The following is a 20471-nucleotide window of genomic DNA, read 5'->3' as shown; positions in this document are numbered from 1 at the left end:
ACATTTCAACATACACTCAAGCAAGGAAATACATAATTCGAGCAAATGTTATAAATAAAGCATGTTATTATTTTTGTTATAAGGCAGATTGGTAGTTGGTCTGGACTAAGTTATCTGTGGGACACATATAGGTTCAGCATACTTCTATAATTAAGTCATCTGTGCATAAACAAAAAGTTGGAGAGTTTGTGAGCGCTCTTTTAACTATGAGTGCAAGGGCGGAATGAGGACCTCACTCTGGCATTTTTCCTGGTGTAACATAGGGATGGGTGGGGCAAGGGCTATGTTAAAAGAAAGGTCCAGAGCCTGCATACGGTCCATGCAGCGGTACAGGAGCAATGACTCAATGCGATCTAGCGTGGGGGAAGGACTAGTGGAGATTCATCCCGCAGGTGGCGGCTTGGTCCCGAAAGCATACTTTTTGTAAATTTGGTGTAAATCCGTTCAGTAGGTTTTTTTAAAAACAGTCAAACAGTAGGTACAACAAATTAGCGATATCTGGGTTCAGTCCGCAAACTCACTTTCCTGTATGGTCCACGGACAGGCCTCCGATTGGCCCAGAGGGTGGTGTGATGTCCACGGACAATGAACAAGCCTGCTGATTGGATGGAGAATAGCATGAGAAGCATCATGTTTTTTGGAAATGCCCACCATGTTTGATTCACTGACAGTGCCCGTTTTCCGCGAACATCACGGTAAACAAAACATAAAAAAACACAACATTGCACTTGTCAAACTAATGAAACAATCTCTAGAGAGATGAGGGGAGATGAGGATGTGGTGGGATATGGCCATAAAAAGGCAATAAACAGGCAGTTTTCCACCCTTGAAGTTCTCTGACAGTGCAGGACATCCTTGGAATGTTCAACTTCCTTGAAATGTTCAATGCCCTTTCACGAATCTGCACAAAACTTTGCAAAAGATTTAAGACCTAGATTTGAATGGTTTTGAAAAGTGTGGTGGGATTTTCTGACGAGCGGCAACATTAGAGGGGTGTTTTCAACATTTTTAGATGGGCTATAACTTTGTTGAAATGTGCATAATAGATTTTAGAAAGATTATAGACAGAACCTTGAATGTTTCTGCAAAGTCTGAATGTATGTTGTCAACTGGTAGCAACGTCATATGACTATTTTATGTACATACATTATGACACTTTTCAAAAAATAAAACATGGATGGATTTGCAGGAAAGTTGTGCAAGGAGCATTGGCAAGGACTTGAAAGCATGGTTTTGCAAATGTTTCTGTGTTTTATTTTTTGAAAAGTGTCATAATGTAGCTACAAAAAATAGTGATATACCATTGGTGTCGGTGGCAATAAGCAGTGGCCCAATTTTTGGAGTTAAGGCCTGTGGCCATGGGCAGTGGTCAGATTGCCAAAGTGATGGCCATAGGGCATGACTTGGATAATTGGACTGTTGGCCATGGCCATGTTGGATTTGGAATTGGGTTAAAGTGGGCATGATAGTTTTAAAAATCAAGATAGGTTTGAATGGGAAAATAAATTCTGCCTGTGGCTAGAATTCTGTCTGTGGCTACAGCCCAAAGTGCTGTACAGGATTGCATGAACAGGTCACCATGACTATCGCTCCATACACTCCGAGTCAATGGTAAACAGCAGATAATTACAACGTGGACACCAGCCCACCCCTTGAAATCATTACCTACCCTTATTTGCGACCATAGTGGGACAAGTTATTGGGATTGGATGCTGGACTAATTTCCACAACCTTGCAGCAATGACTGGCCCACAATCCACATGCCTTGAGAAAGACTCTAGAGAGTCGAATTACATGTCAGCTGAGTTTTAACAATAAATATTGCGTCAAGAATGGTTTTAAAGACTGCTTCATTACAATAGCAGTTACTTATTGACTAAACCAGTCCTGAGGTAAGCTAGGCTCACTCCCCTATTTGAAACCTAACACTTGAAGAAGGAAGGGCACTTTCACAAAAGAACCACATCACCAGCAGCAGGGTAATCTGTTTAAAGTACTAGATGAAACGCAGTGGCCTACCCATTCTACTGCCCTGCAATTACTTGATAATCGTGTATGCTGATTCGATTATTGGGGCATGTAGCATGGACCTCAGAGCATGGTTTTGCAAATCTGTTTTGTGTTTATTTCTTCCAAAGTGTTCAAATGTAAGCACAACAAATAGTAATAAATGTTTGGTGCCTGGTGATGTGCCTGGACATCGGCAAATACAAATGCCTGCATTGAGTAGGGTTTTGAGGCATGCAGCTTGGCTGAAGCTCTAGGTTGAAATGGTAAAGAAAATTCTGCTTGTGGCTGCAGTTCAGAGTGCTGGACGGGATTGCAGCAAACCTTAGCAAGGAGCACCAGCAAGGACCTGAAAGGATGCTTTTGCAAATCTGTCCTGTCTTTTATTTTTTGGAAGCGCAAGTACTAAAAATAGTGATATAATGTTTCTGCCGTGGGCAGTGGCACAAAAAATAGTGATATAAGTTTGGTGCATGGACAATGGGCCAGGCCCTCGGCAAGGACAAATGCCTACTTTGATTTACTTATTGGGGCTTGGTGCATGGCAGAAGCTGAGGTTTAAATGGGGAAAAAACTGCTTGTGGCTGCAGCCCGGAGTGCTGGACTGGATTGCAGCAAAGCTGTGCGAGGAGCAGCAGCAAGGACCTGAAAGGATGCTTTCGGATATCTGTCCTGTGTTTTACTTTTTCGAAATTGTCAAAAGGTAAGTACACAATATAGTGATATAACTTTTCTGCTGTGGGCACAGGGCCTGGCCTTCGGCAAGGACAAATGTCTACTCTGATTTACCTATTGGGATATGCACTTCTGATAACGACTCACATAAGTAGGCGTTGCAAAAAATATGTTTGTTAAAGGTTTATAGTTGTTTCATATATGTCAAAAGAGGAATTATTAATAACTTATATACAGTGATGTAACATTATGACACATTTTCACTTATGAAAACCTATTCAATTGACAGAAAAAATGTTGTTAAAGGGACGTTACAGATAGGATGTGCCCCGCACTTGGGACTACTCTGCCCCAGTAGTTAGCTAGTAGCCTCCCACCCTGGGATCCTTTGGCACTTCCCTCCTGCGCTCCCATGAGTACTTGTCCATGCGTACTGCCCCTCTTATTTATGTACTTCTGTCACTGCACAATGCCTATGTGCATTTATAGAACCACTATGTACAATGTCTTGGTATAAGTATGGGAAATGTAGATGCATAGATTTGTAGAACATTGTTAAGTGGCAGTTGGTGGGTGGAAGTTTAATATGTTGATAGGCTATATGTAGAGTGTTTTAAGTGATTGGTGGATATATGTGTGAATGCTTTAAAGCAGGCAATGAGAGAGTATTACAAACATAGTAGTACAAAGACTAGATGGGCTGTTTTGTGTGATGGTGTGCATGTGCAATCAGGGTTTTGTAATAAGGCATGGGCTAGACAGGGGAATGCAGAAACTGTGGATAGTTATAAATGGCAATGGATTATGGTGTTTATTGCATACTAGAGAGAAGATTTTTTTATATTTTTCTCTAGTATACAATTGTACATTATTGCCATTAGCATATTAGAAAATGCTAATGGGAATGTTGGAGAATCTTATTGAATCTAATCTAACTACTTTACTGGGAAACGTAGAGTAGATGGAGTCTATAAGGTTATTTTTTGTGTTCTATTTTTTAAGTTTGAAAGTTGGTTCCTAAAGGAACTGTTTTATTCACATTTTCTTAATATAACAAACGGGTTCATTGTGAGTACAAATTTAACACCTTCGGCAAAACCTTCAACCCAAACCCTGCCTCCCCCTATCCCCCTGCCCCAACCCCGTCCCTCCCCCCCAATGAATTGTTCAATCAAAACTTTAACCGCAGGAGCTTTCATATGACCTCTTCTTCTCAGAGCCTGGGAGCCGAACTATACGTTCGCATCTGTGTGGCTGTATTTCGTCTGCTGTCCCCCGGGCCGTGGGTCGCACAGTTCACCTTGGATACCACTCATTCCAGTTCCCGCCCTTCTCACACCCGAGTGCCCACGTGGCGTCAATGGGCGTCCCAACCCCATGCCTGATGGACACCATACCAGTTTGCTTGAAAAGTGCCAGACTCATTATTGACCATCGCCGTCAGTTTGTCCATGAAGAATATGTTCTTCAGTTTTCTCAGCCAATCCACCTTAGAGGGGGTCTCCAGGCTCTTCCATCTCTGTGCCAGGGAAACCCTACCCGCCCGCAACATTTCCCACATTCTTGGGTACCTGTATATTTCCGCCTCCTCCGGGGGGGGCCAACAGCATTGTCAATGGATTTTGTGGGAGTAGTTCTTCGGTGACCTCTGCAATCCACCCCTTACACTCTCCCAAAACTTCTGAACCCTTGGGCAGTACCACCACATGTGGCCCCTCGTTCCCACCTGGCCGCATCCCCTTGGCCATCTGGGTGACACCCCTGGAAACATCTTTGACAGTTTCACTGGGTCCCTATGCCACCCCTGCAGGATCTTGAAATTGTGCTCCATGTCTGATGTGAATAGGTTCCCATGGAATGCTATTTTGAATATCCTGGACCATGCGTCCTCTGAAAGGGCTTCCCCGGCCAGGTCATTCCAAAACCCGCAAAATCCTCTCGTCCCCTCTAAGTTCTCGGTATTCAATGCTTTGTACATTTTGGACGCTGCCCCCTTCCTTGTTGTTGCCGTGTCCAATAGTTTCTCAAAGGGGGTTAGCTGTCTCTGCAAGTTCTGGCCCCATGACTGGTCGCAGAGAATGCCTTTTAGGCGCAGATATTCAAAAACTGAGAGTGACCCCTGTCCAAGAGCCCCACTCATTTCCTCGTATTCGAGGAATTCGCCCTCTTTGAACATTTGCCCCACCCATTCCATTCCCATTCCATTCCCAGGCCATTATCTAGGTCTACTTGTCTCTGGGTCAGCCTCCACACAGCACCGCTCCCTCCCAGCTCCATTTGATTAATACTCTGCTCCCCATTACCCCCCTCACTCTCCCACCGGGTGGGCCTTAAACTTTTCCTCAACTGCCCCCTGAGCCCCATTTCAAATATGACAACCCCAACTTTACCCGTACCCCCCCCCCCACCTCAGCGTCCACCCAAGTAGTACCACCATTGCTGGTAATTGGCCGGGCCACCAGCCTGCCGCCTTCTGCTAGGCTGGTATCGGAGTTTGTTCCTCTTTGAGCCCCTCTCCGAATCACATCCCCAGAAGTCCCCATATACTTGCTGTTCAAGGGACCCTGTGCATTGTTGGACCCTGCAATCTTTATTTCCTACTCACTTTCGGGCCGGGCTGGCCCACTCATCCTCAATCAGGGTCTTTTCACTCTCTGTCCTTCGCCGGAGTAAGCGAGTTTAATTTTTTGTATTTCCTTGAGCTTGTCTTCTTTCTCCTGTCTCCCTGTGGCCGCCAGCACCCTCTGCGGCCATCCCCGTGGGTTCCCTCCGGGGGGTCGGGTCCGTCACTTATTCTCGGATGGCTTCCCTTATGTCGTCTTCCGTGACCAGGGTCGGTAGCCCCATCTGTAGTGCACTCCCTTCTCCTTTAGCAGCTGCGTTAGGGGGCGGCACATTCTGTGTTTGGCCAGTGTGTATGAAGAGAGATCTTGGAAGATGGACACCTGAGCATTATTGTATGTGATCTCCCGCGCCTTTCTAGCCTCTTCTAACACCTTTGCCTTTTCCGTGAAATAATGGAACCGGGCCAAGACTGACCGGGGGCCCCCCGCTCTGCCCCTTGCTCTGTGCACCCTATCGAACGTTGGTTCTGTCATCATCTCATCCGCGAAAAGGAGGGCAATGATTTCTCTCACCACCCTGGCCAGGTCTCTCTCCGTTTCTCCTTCCATCTCTGGAACCCCAAAGAATCTGAGGTTGTTCCTCCATTCCCTATTTTCAAAATCGTCCATTTGCCTGGCCCTTTCCTTGCTATGGTGGACAGGGACATCCTTGCTGACTGGGCCATCCCACTCTCTCATTCCACGCCGCTGTCTTCGCACCTTGCCTCCTGTTATCGATATACCTGTAGGGTTTTATGCCAGCTCATCTGGCCGCCGCTGCGCCCTCCGTAGGCTCCGTCGCTGGGGTTTTCACCCCTTCTCTTTTAAACTTGTCTGCCTCGGAAGGAACAACTCTGGGCGGGCACTCGCCCCACCAATCCCGGGCGGGGCCACACACCCTGACCATTCTCCTCGAGTCCTTCCGGGCGCTCCCCGTGCTCCCAGGGAGAGGGGACGTGGTCGCTCATGGGGGTCCTGCAGTCGTACCTCCCGGTCTTTGTCCAGTTGCCAATGTCCCCCCGTTCACCTGGTAGGCGGGCACATGCCCCGGGCACATGCCCAGGGGCCACCACTTATGCTGGGTCTGGACGCTGGCCTCCGCTCTTTCACTTTGTGTCCTGCGTTGATTCCGGCACTCTGTCCTTGCCAAGTGACCCGGGTAGGGGATGGGCCGCGGCCCCGGCGGCCGGGGAGCCGCCCTGTAGATTCCCCTGGGCTGGGCTAAAGCTCTGCGGGCCCCAAGCATCCTCCGACGTTATGGGGAATGGTGATCAAACCCCCTCCCCCCTCAGAGCGTGGGCCACCCGAGAAGGCCAGCAAGCCCAGGCCCTCTGTGTCTTCGCCAAGGGGGCCCGCCAAAAGAAGCAGCAGATTGGGGCTCCGGCACCCACCCGCTCAGTTCCGTGTCCAGGCCCCGAGGCCGGGAGACCTCGCCACCGACAGGCCTGGGCCTCCGGAACAAATTTCTTCCGCGGGGAGAGGGGCTCTCGCCGCACTCTGATGGTGTCCTCTCATGCTGCGGGCCTCCGTAGTCGGATTCCCCACTGCTCCTCCGGAATCTGTTCGGGAAGGGTTGGGGAGAAAAAGTAATTCCTCCAGCGGGCACATGCGGCCCCGGTGTTGCGCGGCACTCCACGTCCCTCGAGTCCGCTCTGCTCACATGCGGCTCCCCTCTCGAGGCAACGGGTCATGTATTCCGTCTCCCGGGGGTCTGCAGACACCGCTCTTTCAACCTGGGGGGGCCCTGGGGGTTCACCACCTCAGCTGTCTACACTTTTCCTGGTGGGGGGCTCCGGGAGGGCTCAATCCCACGCACCAGCCCAGCTTTGACGGGAGCTCAGCACTCAGGCTGCCATAGCCTGTGCACCCCCTGGTGGCCTCAGAAACTGTTTTTTAAAGTTTTTATTATTTTGTATTCACTTTTTTTGCAGGAGAGCCCACAAAGCAAGGTGTGGAGGGAAATGAGGGGAGGGGCACTAACCACACATATTGAGGGGCAGGTGTACAGGGGAAGATGTTGCGCGTGTGTTAAATCTAAGGTAGAGGGCAGTTTTTCTAATGCTCCTTGATTATAGCTTCAAAAGCACTTTGAAATTGCTCCCCCCGCAGAGTGGTGTGTTGCACTATATACAGAGTATTTTTGTTTTTTTTGAAAGATATGGATCAACAGCCTCTTTTATTGCTTGCAAGGTAGCTGGTGGGACTTTGTGTCCCACAGAAGTGGGCTGTGTGGTTACAGCATTGGTTATGGAATATGAGGTAGAGGAAGATAGCCTACTACTTCCCAAGAAAGGGACAGCCTTACTACCAACATTATAAACACTACCCCTTGTAGGGACTGTTCATGAACATTATTTAAATATGTGATGTTATCAGTGATGTCATCAATGAAATGTGTGATGTCATCTTTCATGTACTGGGTGTTTGTCTTAGCAGCGCACAGTGGTGGCGTGAGTAATGGTTGCTTAGTTTACAATATCTGGCACATTTCTGGGGTTTTCGGTTTTACTTGTCCCTCAGTTTTTTTTTTAGTAAATTTCCTAGCTTTTTATTAGTGCAACTTAACCATAACGTCCCTTTAACAAAGTTTTTTTATATATTATCGGGCGATAGCAGCCCAATAGTTAAGGTGAGTCGGTGTCCCATAGGAACCTGAACAAATTCTATTGTTAATAACTTTTGATTTGTGTGACGGATTAGGATGACACTTTGAAGTGAAGTTGGTTAGGGATGCATAGGCCCCTCGAGACTGCAAAGGTACGTAAAGATTTGTTAAAAAAAGTTACTAAGAAGACAAAAAAATGTTTTGCCGAAGTTGCGGCCTACTTCCCACTCATTTTCACATAAACAAACAAGGTCAATTTTTGCTGGACCGCAGAGCCCAATCCGCCAGACAGATTTGGACCAGGTCCAAAACAACTTGGGCATGAAGCGTTTAAAAGAGGCCTTTTGGTGGTTTGGGGTATTCCTTGCAGTCGTTTTTTAAATAATTAACAGTGAAGGGGGTGCCCTTTCTCAAAAATAGATTGCTGTATCTTGGGTAAATGACCAATTCTAATTTTAGAAATGAAACTGACGCCATCTTCTGTTTTTCTGTATATGAGAGATAGATGTGGCTATTGCAGACAGAGGATATCCAAAAATGAAAAGCAGGGAAAAAGCCATTTGCAGGTCAAAATAATTGCAAATGGCATTAGTCTAGAGGTGTGGGGGGGTGACATTTTGGAGTTGGAGGGGGTCTAGGGACTGAGCTTGCAACACAAAGCGTGTCTATAACCTCGGCTATAACCTTGAATAGCCGACATCTCAAAGCAAACTGAGTATGTTGTGGGGGGAAACGGATGGGGCAGGGGTGGTGAGGAGGCCAACTGGGGAGCGGGGAAGCTGGCACAGATGATGAGGGCACTTGGTGAAGACCTGGGGGTGCAATAAATAAGCGTTTGTCTTTTTCTGCATTTTTTCCGATATTTGCAGCAATTATAAACTACAGATAACCGCAGCTATCTGTATTTCATATATAAAATGGTGACAGATAGCCAACATTACCTGTAGTTCATACCTGCGGCTATAGAAAAAAAGTTGAAACAAATATTTTCACAGGTACATTGACGTCTAGGGGTGAAAAACGACTGGAAACAGCCTTTCTCCCACCAGGATTGACCCTGCTTAGTTTCAAAGCAAGGTAGTGGCAGGCACCCTCAGGCCATGTTGTCTAACAAAGCACAATTTAAAAGACAACTTAGAGCAACATGGCATGAGGGGACAGGCACCTTCCTGACTTTGTAGCTAACTTGGCTCAGTCGTGGTTACTGCATAGGTGTGAGGCAGTCCACAGTTCCAGATGCTGCATGTTTTCTTAGTTTTAAATATCTCATAACACAATAAGAAAACACACAGCATCGCCATTATTATTTTTTTAAACATGCTAATGTCAGTCCTTGAAAGTATTGCACTTAGAGACCATTATTTTGCCATTGCTGAATTGCATTCAGGTATTTGCAGTTTCCCAGTCAAGAAGTTGGGAATAATGTCACAAATGAATACTTTTTGCCTAACATAGTTAGATAATGATTTATATATTTGAGTGACAATATGGTATGTGTGCTTTTCAAGTTATCTTTATAAAGCAGAGTATTGTTGAAAGCCAGACATGCGGGCGAGGAGGGGAAATGAGAGGGCAAGTAAGACATGAGTATTTGTACACAATGTGGCAAGAGAGTTCGCAATCCTGGACGCTGGGGCAGTTATTTTCCCCTCGTTGGGGCTGATTTTCAGGGCACAAGTAAAGGACACATGTGGTTGGGCAGTGTAACTTTTTTCAGAGGGCAGACACAACCCCTTGTTTATTTTTGTGGTTGTCAATCTTGCTCAAGTATTTGGCTAGCATGATTTTACTCAAGTTGTCATGTTCCCAGTTCAGACACTTAATCACAAGACCACAAGCACCTGTTTCATATAGGGATTTTGTTTTCCAGGGAAAACTTCATGACAGATTGCTGGGTTTAAAAGGTGAGCACCTTTCATACTGTGCCAGCATATTTATTGGAACATTTTCTCTCTCATGTTATTTTTCTGGTTTTCATTACTTTGTTTTAAAATCCAATGCTATTTGTTCTTGCACACTTTCTTCTAAGGGGAAGGTCAAATGACATACATTTGTATATTTCCCTTTAAGAAATATGTTCACTTACTGTGCGTACATTCAGGGGTGCCAGCTTTTGAGTTTTGCTACGTGGTCAGCTGTACCTGGGCATATGTTAATCTTGCAGTTGGCCATTTTGTTCCTTTTTCCATGCTTCTTAAATGCGATTAGTTGGGGTCGTGCAATGTATCACAACAGTCACTAACAGGCTGGCCATAAAACAAGGGGCCTGTAGCACGCTGCTTAATCAAAGTGTGTGGTCCATAGCAACATTTTTTATCTCACTGAGCATTGCCTAAAAACATTGAGTTTTCAAAGCCTGCAATCTTTTATACATAACAATACCAGTGTTAAATCAGGTGAAAATCAGTTTGTGATTGATGAACGTCTTTGTCCGATGGGTTGCAAGTGTTTGAAAATATAGAGTGGCCATAGCTGGTGTTCTGGTAGTGTTCTATAAATCTATGGAATAACACAACACTTGAAATTCAAGGAAACAACTTTAGTTGCAGGGGCGTTAAGGTGAGAACTTAACGCAACAAAACCCCTGAAATTCAGATATAGGCACCTAAGCTTCGCGCCACCTGTTACACAGCCTATGACCACAATGAGGACATCACAGATGACATCACTGGTGACATCACTAATGTCATCATATATGACATCACTGATGCCATCACGGATATCATCCCTGATGACACCACTGGTGACATCGCTAACAGCATCATAAAAGACATCAATGATTATTTAACTAATGGCATCAGACATAACATCACTCTATGTATTTTTCCATATTTAGACCACCCTTACATTTCTACAAATGTGATTGTACTATTTTAGAACAGTTCATAACAATGAGCACATTGATTAAAACAGTATCTGATTTATAAATAGTACACTGCTTAGAATGTTCCTGTTTGTGCAAAATATATCTACAACATTTTCACTATGATATAATCTGTATTTACTTTTACAAAAGAAATTAGTAGAAATAAATAGACCCTTTCTCTATGCTCAATCAATGGCTGAAATTCTTTTGGTGTCCAAAGCAGCTGACTGTGTAGCTCATTCCCCATCAGTGTGGCTTGACACTTTTACTCAACGTCGCTAGAGTCTTTCCTCTAGCATAGGTTTGCTCACTCGCTGGAAGGCTTGCTTTGGGCCATGGAGGCTAATGAGGAGCAGCTACTGAATCCAGTGTGAATATGATCCTTGACTTGCCACAGCGACACTTACTTTGGATACCCTATCCATTCATCTATTACCACTGCAACAAGACATGAGCAAATAACCACTGGATTTTGGCTTCAGAGCTCAGTCAGACTGACTGGTGAGTGAGCTTGTGGACCTCACAAGTGTGGGTGTGGGTGAGGTGAGGGGGGAGAGGGCGACAGTTTGAGAGCTACTGAGCCCTAAGTGGTGGAAGAATAGTTGCAGTTTAGATGTACTGTACTATTGGGACCGTGATGTTGGAGGCACAATGTTACAAAGGGGCCAGAAACAAAATCAGAGCTATGACGTGCAAGATACATTCAGTGCCCAGAGGTTTGCACTTGTGCCTGAAAAATGGTATGTAAATGGTGTGAGAGTGCCCTATGTTTAAGGATGGCTGATCCCCTCAATTGTCGGTGAGGCCATGGGGGTCAATGACCCTTCGCTACAATCATCTCCTGGCTCCTGGTTGGACAAAGAGTTCAGGGTATGAAAACTAGGAGGGTTGGAAATTCTGAATTAGACTGCTTTGAATTAGCTTGCAAACCTCCACCTCCGTTTGCGGCTACAGTCTTGGTAACAGCTTCTTCTGTATCATATATAGAAAAATATGGTGCACCCAAATCACCTCCCTCTTTGTCGTCGATCCTGCCTCCACCGCCCTCATTACCCGCTCCATCTGAATGACTTGAATCACCTCGGGAGTGGAATGGCTCATTGGGGCAGCGAGAAGAGTCCGTGAATTGGGGGAGAAGACGTGTGGGAAAGAAGTACATGAATTAAAGGAGACGCCACCACAGTTTAAATCAAGTGGTGACTTCCTTGTCCTGGAAAAAGTAGAAAAGGTACAGCAGACCACTAAGACTGAGGTGTTGCAATTTACGGAGCTAGTAAGACCTGAAGGATTTGAGCGGAAAAGTCATGGGAAAAGGAACTCAAGTAATTCTATGGTGTTGTTTCCCAGTCAGACCTCTATTAAAGGTGATTTAAGGAACCCTAAGAAAGGACTGTTATCCAATGACCAAGCCATACAGACCATAGGGGGTAGGAATAAGGAGGCGTACATTTTTTTTCCATCCACTGTCGCCCCTATTTCCTTAAATGGTATGACACGCTGGAAACCATTTGGGTTAGGGATCAATGGAAGAAGGAAGGCAAAGATTCCATTATAGAAATCTCTCTACATCAGATAAAAATGGGCTCTCATTAAGATCTTTTTCGAATGAAAAGGAAAATGACGTTGGAGAAGTTCATGACTCTATACTCCATGGAATGTGCTGTAGTAGCAGAATGAGGTAAGCTGCACACCTGCTACTGATGTATCAAAGAAGAATAATAGCACTCCATTGAAAGAACAAGGAGGGGTTGGCATCACCAGATGGCATAATGAACTGCAGATGCTAGAGAATGAAATACATCCTTTAACGGAGGAAAGGTTTGGTGAAAAACAGCAACCGAAGAGGAACATCAAGAGGGGATTACCAAATGAGTCCGGAAAAACTCAGACCGACTACCGAGCAGTGTTGACCAACCCAAGTCCTGTCAAGCTGAGGCAGGAATAGGAGGGAGGAAATGGCAAAGGATTGAGATAGTGAGCAAAGATTTGCATCCTTGCCCAAGTACTTTCGACAAATATGTATAACTCTGCTCCCAAGGTTACTCCTCAAACCCAAGGGGGATGGAAGAACTGGAGATACTCAAAGAGGAAGCAAGAAAAGATGCTTACGGGTCTGGGATAAATGCCATTACTGTGGCAGCCTCATCAATAACTATGCCTCCTTTCATAAAATATGAGTCAATACACAACAAAACTGAAAGATCTAACAAATGTATCAAGCAGCCGCCATTCAAATATGGTCTCTGTAGAAGGATGTGTTACTGCAATCCAGGGAAAACTGGAAAAAACTAAAAAGGGACAAAATTACGAGCATATTGCATAGCATATTAGACCCTATGATTGAGGAAAAGAAGTAAAGAAGGCTATCAAGAGCAAGAGTTGATATTGATGTTTTTCTTTCTCCAAAGGGTTACATAGCCAAATCTGGAGTCATGCCTCCAATACTCACAGAAACAAACCTATTTGGCTTCAATGACGGGTACAAAGAGCCCGCTATATAATGCACAGATAATAACTCAATCTGCGTCATCTATAGGTTCAAACAGCCTGCCACAAGAATCTTTACATAAAGCTTGGCAAACAGATAAAGTTACTATAGTACCAGAGAAAATTGATTCCCACTGCAAGTCAGACTCAAGGGCCACCAAAGTATTGAAACCGGGTGATGATCTGGGGGTATGGGCTGGCGCTGGAGTGGAACAGGTGGAGGAGGACCAGATTATGGTAGATGCCTAACCTGTGAAAAAAATCAAAGAATACCCAACATTTCTGAGAATAAAAACAACAGAAAATATGACAGGGACGAAGTCACCTAAGCAACTGAAACCTAAAAAGGCTAATCAGAAGTACATGACTCTCGAAGGCTTATGAGGAATCTAATTATCCCTTTGAGTCATAAAAAGAATAAGGGTAAAAAACTGGAAAAATCTAAGGAAGCTCAAAATACAGGGAGTGAAGAAACCAGAATGATAATGTACAAAGAATGGTTGAGAAAGCACTGCCTGAGAAAGAAATAATGGAGTTGTCATTAGAGGAAAACATTATGGAACAACTCATGGTTGTCTCAACATATACATGTGAGGAGGTGATCGAAGAAGATCTGGAAGCCAAACCCTTGTCAATTATAGAAGATCACGAGGATGATCAGAGCTGTTTGATTATAAATAATAAGAATGAGCCTTCGGACGTAACCAAGGCGGAGGCCCATTCAGGAATTCAGAACACTGGAAGAAAAATGCCCAGCTCTAATTGATCAAACAGCTCCCGTGATGACATTGACAATTATGAGGACTCCATACAACCACTTCTCTCACAATGTTTAAGGGCTGGAAAGAACTAACAGACTCCCAGAGAAAATACACGTTCAAAGAAGAAAAAGTGGGGATGGAAAACCGAAGTTGGAGGAGCAAGATCCAAGCATTGTCTTAGAAAGTATCTTCCACATTGAAGATGGATTGATCCTGAATAGAGGAACAGTTCTATGACTGTTACATCTTATACTGATACTTCAAATGCTCAGATCCAAGGTCATCGATAGGGCTGAATTTCTGAGAGAAGAGTGACTGGATAGAGACACTGTTCAGCTAGCATAAAAACTAATTAATCAAGCAATCCTGGAGGAGGCCATGTCCTTTTTGCTCCTGGGTTTTGATGCGATGGAATATACAGAGGAAAGTGTGGTGAATAACAAAGGAGTGGGGGGGGAAGTCTCCCTTTGAGAAGAAACCTAAAGTCTCATTATCTACTAAAAAAGATCAAGATATTTTTGCCAACTGAGGAAGAGCTGGTTTTGGAGAAGGCGCCAAAACTCTCTTTAAAATTATGGTGGGAAAGAACAGTGCAGCCAACATGGAAGTAAGATTGTACCAAGACAATAATCTGGAAAAAGACAAACAGGAATTCTGGGCCTAGTTAGCCAAAGCTATTGTAGTGGAAAAAAAGGACTTTAAGTACTACACCACCAAAAGCATGATGAATGGATCATAGCAAGCTGAAACACAAGAGGCTTTGGGCATTTTTTCAACAGTGAAGAGTTAATTTGGGATGAGAATGACATTATTTGCCTACAAGAGACCTGGTTAAGAGGAATACCTGTATTAGATGGCTTTGAAACTTTTCTAAATTATGTCATTTGTGATGTTATCTTTAATGTCCTGGATCTTAGTTTTAGCAGTGCATGACAGTGGCACGAGTTATAGTTGCTAACCTTACCATAACTGGCCAATTTCTTGTTTTTCTCCCCTAAAACAATGTTTTTTCACTGAATTTGATAGATTTTTGTTACTGCAACTTAAACATAACATCCCTTTAACTAAGTATTTTCAGTGAATTTCATAGATTGATAGGAGTGAAAATGTTTCATGATGTTACATCACTGTATATAAGTTATTAATATCTCCTCTTTTAACATATATAAACCTCCTTCAACAAATATATTTTTGGCAATGTATACTGATGTGTATCGTTATCAGCAGCGCATGCTGGGGATGATATGATATGATATGGCATTTATAATGTGCCTATACACAAATGTTTCAAGGCGTGACGAGGCAAGGGAGGGGGAACAGAGGGAAAACAGACAGTGATCCTACTAGGCCAGGTGTCATTCAGATTGTGCAAGTGCATGGGAAGGGGATAGGGGAAAGTACGAGGGAGAGGGGGCGGAAAGTGCATTGCATGGGATAAAAGAATAATAACAATAAGTAAAGTACGGCCAGCTGGTGGAAAGGGCAAGGGTAAGTGCAGACATCCAGTGTCAAGTGCTGGTTGTGGGACTGTAGGGATACAAAGACAGTCACGAGTGCGTGGGTTGCCGGGAAGGCAGTGCAGGTGTGTGACTGGTGGTGGAGGGGACCTGGGCCCGAGATCAGAGGGTGGCCAGGTAACCAGTGCAGTTTCAGCCAGGAATTGAGCAGGGGAGAGGAGGAAAAAAAGCAGAATCAAAGAGAGAAGTTTTGAGGTGCTTCCGGAACCGGAGATGGTTCTCCTCAAGTTTCAGTGAGGCAGGGAGACTGTTCCAGAGAGAGGCCCCAGCCGAAGTGAGAGATCTACCACCAACTCGTTGCTTGGAGAAGTGACTGACCCTGAAGGAGCTGGAGGCGGATGAGCGAAGAGCTTGAGAAGGAAGATATTTAGGAAGAGAGAATTGAAGGTGTTGAGGCTCCAGAAGGCCTTGTGGACAATGCAGAGGGTTTTGAACGTAATCCTCGCAGCCACCGGGAGCAAGTGCAGAGATTTCAGTCCTGGAGAGATATGATCCCTGGTCTTGAGGACAAGGACAAGTCTCGCAGTCCTGCTCTGGATAAGTTGCAGAGGGTGGAATGTAGTGGCAGGCAGATTTAGAAAGAGGCTGTTGCAATAGTCCAGCCTAGAGAGTACCAGAGCTCTGGAGACAGTTAGCTTCTGGGGAAAGGAGAGGAAAGGAAGAATACCTCTGAGGAGGTGCAGCTGGTAGTGTTACTTCTTAGAGATGTCAGAGATGAGAGGAGAGAAGGAGAGTGTGGGGTCAAAGATGACCCTGAGGTTTTTAGCCTCAAAGGTGGGAACAAGAAGAGGGCCAAGAGTGGCCGGCCAGAGAGTGACAAGAAAGGAGGGAGTGGGTGTGCCGGTGAGCAGAATCTCAGTCTTACTGGCATTAAGGCAGAGATCATTTACAGCAGAGCACTCCTGGATGGTGGACAGAAAGTCAGAGATGAGAGAGGGAGAGGAGGTGGCTGAGGGTGGCCTGAAAATTAGCTGAGTGTCATCCGCATAGCACTGGAATTTGGGGCAGAGTGTAGCAATGTGGTGGGCAAGAAGTTCCAGTTATTGTTTAAACAGCGAGGGAGAAAGGTTAGATCCCTGGGGAACACCACAGGTAGAGATAGAGATAGGGGAGAGGAAGGACCTAAGTTGAACCTGGGAGGGTCGATCAGAGAGGAAAGAAGTAAGCCACCCCAGGGCATGACCAGTGATTCCCCACGTTATAACAGAGACGACTGAGCAGGATGTCATGGTTGACCATATCAAAGGCAGAAGAGAGATCAAGTACGATGAGGACACAAGGTATGTTGGAGTCAAGGTTGGAGAGCAGGTCTTCACGGATGTTCAGGAGAGCAGTTTCTGTGCTTCTGGCAGCTCTGAAGCCCAACTGATGGTCATGGAGGCAACCAACAGATTCAGTGTGAAGATTAAACTGGGAGATGGCCAGCTTTTCCAGGAGTTTGCCAAGGAAAGGAGTGATGGAGATTGGGCGGCAGTTGGCCAGGCAAGACTGGTCAGCAGAGGGTTTCTTAAGAAGAGGGTGTACAAGGGAGTGCTTCGGGGGAAGGCAAGACTCCAATGGTGAAGGAGTGGTTGCAGAAGTCAGTCAGGGATGGAGCCAGGAAGTCGAGGTGGCCATTGATTGTTTTGGAGGAGCAGGGGTAAACCTGTTTTGATGAGACTTTCATAGATCGGACTTGTCTGAAAACCATGTGGATATTAATACCGCTGAATATCTGTGCGGGTAGAAACGGGCGCTTTGAAATTTAACGCAAGGATGTTCATAACACGTGGAATAGATGAAGAATTACCATATGCCTATCGATTTTATTTGAGTTCCCGTAAATATCGGCAAATAGCAAGAATCAAACTACATTCTCTCGCCCACATTTAGCACTCATATTAATTAGAACCTTCAACATCAATGCACAGATTACTATAGATTTCAGCATTTGGAAAGAACACGGGTCTTCAACTCACGGATCCGGCTAAACAATTGCATTTTATTCTCAGAACAAGCTAGGATTTAACCCATGACTGAACACAAAAGCTGTTAAGAAAATCAATTATACCACACAAAACTGGGTAAGCGTAACCTGATTTGCCCATAACATAGTGGATGCTTAAATTGCTGCAACTGAAGATGAGTTATTAACATGAGCTGTAATGAATGTTTTCACACTTTTTCTCTCTCTTTTTCTTTTGAATACCCACAAACCTCCTACCCTTCACCCCTCCTGCAAAGACCATGTTTTACTTTTCACTATCACATTGGGTTGTGCACAATGTTTTCCCTATTAATTGATTATGCAATGATGGTTAAAATTCCGCTAAACTGTTTTGTTTTATTTTATTTTAAATTCTTTCGCTCAATTAACAACAACAATGGCTTATGGTTAATGTGATCAGACACATGGATGTTTTCAAAATGGACATTGATACCACCACTTGACCATTTGACCTTTGTACATAGTCCTGATTTGAAAAAGACGGAAGCACTGTCGAAACACGTGTCATCATAAAGGGCATTTTTTGACATAAAAATATGAATCACCGAAAATGAGGCCATTTGTCTTCTTTTTCGGCTTTGTGGGTGCATGAGCTCATTCAGTGTAACTACAAATACAGTATTCTATTCAAACAGAGTTGAGGAGCCAATGACTCTGTCGGTACCTCTGCTTATGCAAAATTGAAAATCAGTTTTCTTGAAAACACTGTAGGGCGCTGAGGTCCAATAAAAGGTACCCCACTACAGGTTCCTCAGAGCCCAACACTCTGTGTCCAAGTCTCATGTCATTGGAAAGCACCTACTACAAAAACTACTGTATAAGTCTCCAGGATTTCTACTTGCAGCTTCATGCATATCCACATGCATGAATACAAACTACAAGTATACATATTTTCTACACAGTACATCTACAACTCTTATAAATGCATATAAACAGGGTAACTGCCACTTAACCTGTATAAGCTATAAAATGAACTTACTGTCATTTTTCCCATCTGCTATAATCAACTGTCACTTCCAAACCTGTCTGCTATCTAAATTCTTTTTTTACACACACAGCTATCTAAAAAAGGGTACTTTCATATTAAAAGATGGGAGAAATAACAGTATAATTGTATAAAAACACTTAGTAGTGCATTATAAAATTACACACAGCCAGGATGAGTTCATGCATCTTTATAAACTCACACAGATAGACACTATCATTAGAAAAGCTCCAAGCTGAAATAACACCACTGCCTCTACATCACATCCTTCTGCTTTATTATGCACACCTTCACAAATGCATACATTCCATGCTTTTCTATACAGTGTCTGCCATTTACCTTATAAAAAAAGCTAAATAAGTATATCATTATTTCTTCTATCTCCTAACATCCAATAACACAGTCTTAAGAAACCAAGTGAGTTTCATACGCTTAGTATTACACTCATTTGCAAAGCATGTTCAATTAATAGATTCTAAGTAAAATATTCAGGCTGCACATAGGCAAAGGAAACTGCATGCACACACTATGGTCAGTTATCAAAAAACACTACTACTACAAAAACATAAAAATCAACATCTAAATTAACAACAGTGCTATAAACACACACATTCAATAACTTCTTTCTTTTACAATTGCAGTGAAGAGCTCTCTTCCGAAAAGCAGCAGCATCTGAAGTACAAACAACAACGCAGAAGAAACCTACTTGTTCCATACAAAAACGTAAGTACAATACTACCATAATGTTCTAATTGTTACTCAAAAACACTATGGGGCTGATTCATGGAATTTGTGCTCCAAAAAACGGGGATTTGTGTGCCGATCTGCCCACAAATCCCCATTTTTTAAACAAGGATTTGGGGGCAAAATGGCACACAAATCCTATGAATCAGGCCCTCAAATGTTAGTATTGCAGAACAAAGAATGGCTTTAATACTATACCATTAGATTTAGTATTAGTGCTTCTCCTCACAACTAGCTTACTTTGTATTGTCATCTGAACCCCAGTATGGTAACACACAAATACAAGAAAAGCCTTCCCAACTTGTTGTAGGTGGCCATTGCACAATCACACACCTCCACATACATCCTTACCATCATACTCAGACACTCATGCACACAGCACACATACATTGCGCAAAAGCCCAACCCATACCTTCTTTTTTTCCAACATACCCCAAAAAATGCCTACCAAAAAGCAAGTCTGTAGAAAGCAACGCAGAAGTAGAGCAGATCAAAATAAAAGTGTCCAAAATAAGCATCCATCCCTAGCAGAATTTGTACAAAAAGTTCAAACAAAACAGCTAATACAGACATTAAGCGAAACAAAACAAGCTTCCAGTACAGAAACGTTGCCTCCTCTTTCAAAATGTAAAACGAAACAGAAAGTGATTAACAAGAATTCAGCTACCACTCCTACTAACACCGCTCCTATAAATCTTGATGTAGTGGCAAGTAACTATACCAAAAAAAGTATTTTACAAAAAATGGTCCGCCACAGAGTCCTTCAAATCTTATAAAAACAGGAAAGAAATCAAGCACAACCCTTAAAACCTACCGTAGAAAATGAATCTTAGACGCTCTCATAGACAGTGAAATCCTTCTGAAAAGGAAGTTATTTATTTTAGTTTTAAACAGAATGAAACTACTAACAACACTAACTACTAAATTACAAAAATACTTCTCAATAAACGGAATGTCAACAAAAATAACTTGTTAAATGTCTGTGGAGGTGAATGGAGTCACACCACGAGCAGAGAACCATATTTTAATGAAGAAGCATACAAACAAAAGCAAACAAACACAATTGCCATACATAGCAGTAGACGTAGGTATGAAAAACGTATTCATACCATAATAGAACAAGAAATGCTGCTTACAAAAATATCCCCAGAAAACACAGTATCACCTCTGCATTCAACTGAACCAAAATGTCCAGTGTACAAATGACCGTGCACGTCAATGTGTAACATTGCCA

Source organism: Ambystoma mexicanum, chromosome 5q (assembly GCF_040938575.1).
Source record: "Ambystoma mexicanum isolate Mex_15411 chromosome 5q, UKY_AmexF1_1, whole genome shotgun sequence".
Lineage (NCBI taxonomy): Eukaryota > Metazoa > Chordata > Amphibia > Caudata > Ambystomatidae > Ambystoma > Ambystoma mexicanum.
This window is presented reverse-complemented; position numbering follows the sequence as displayed.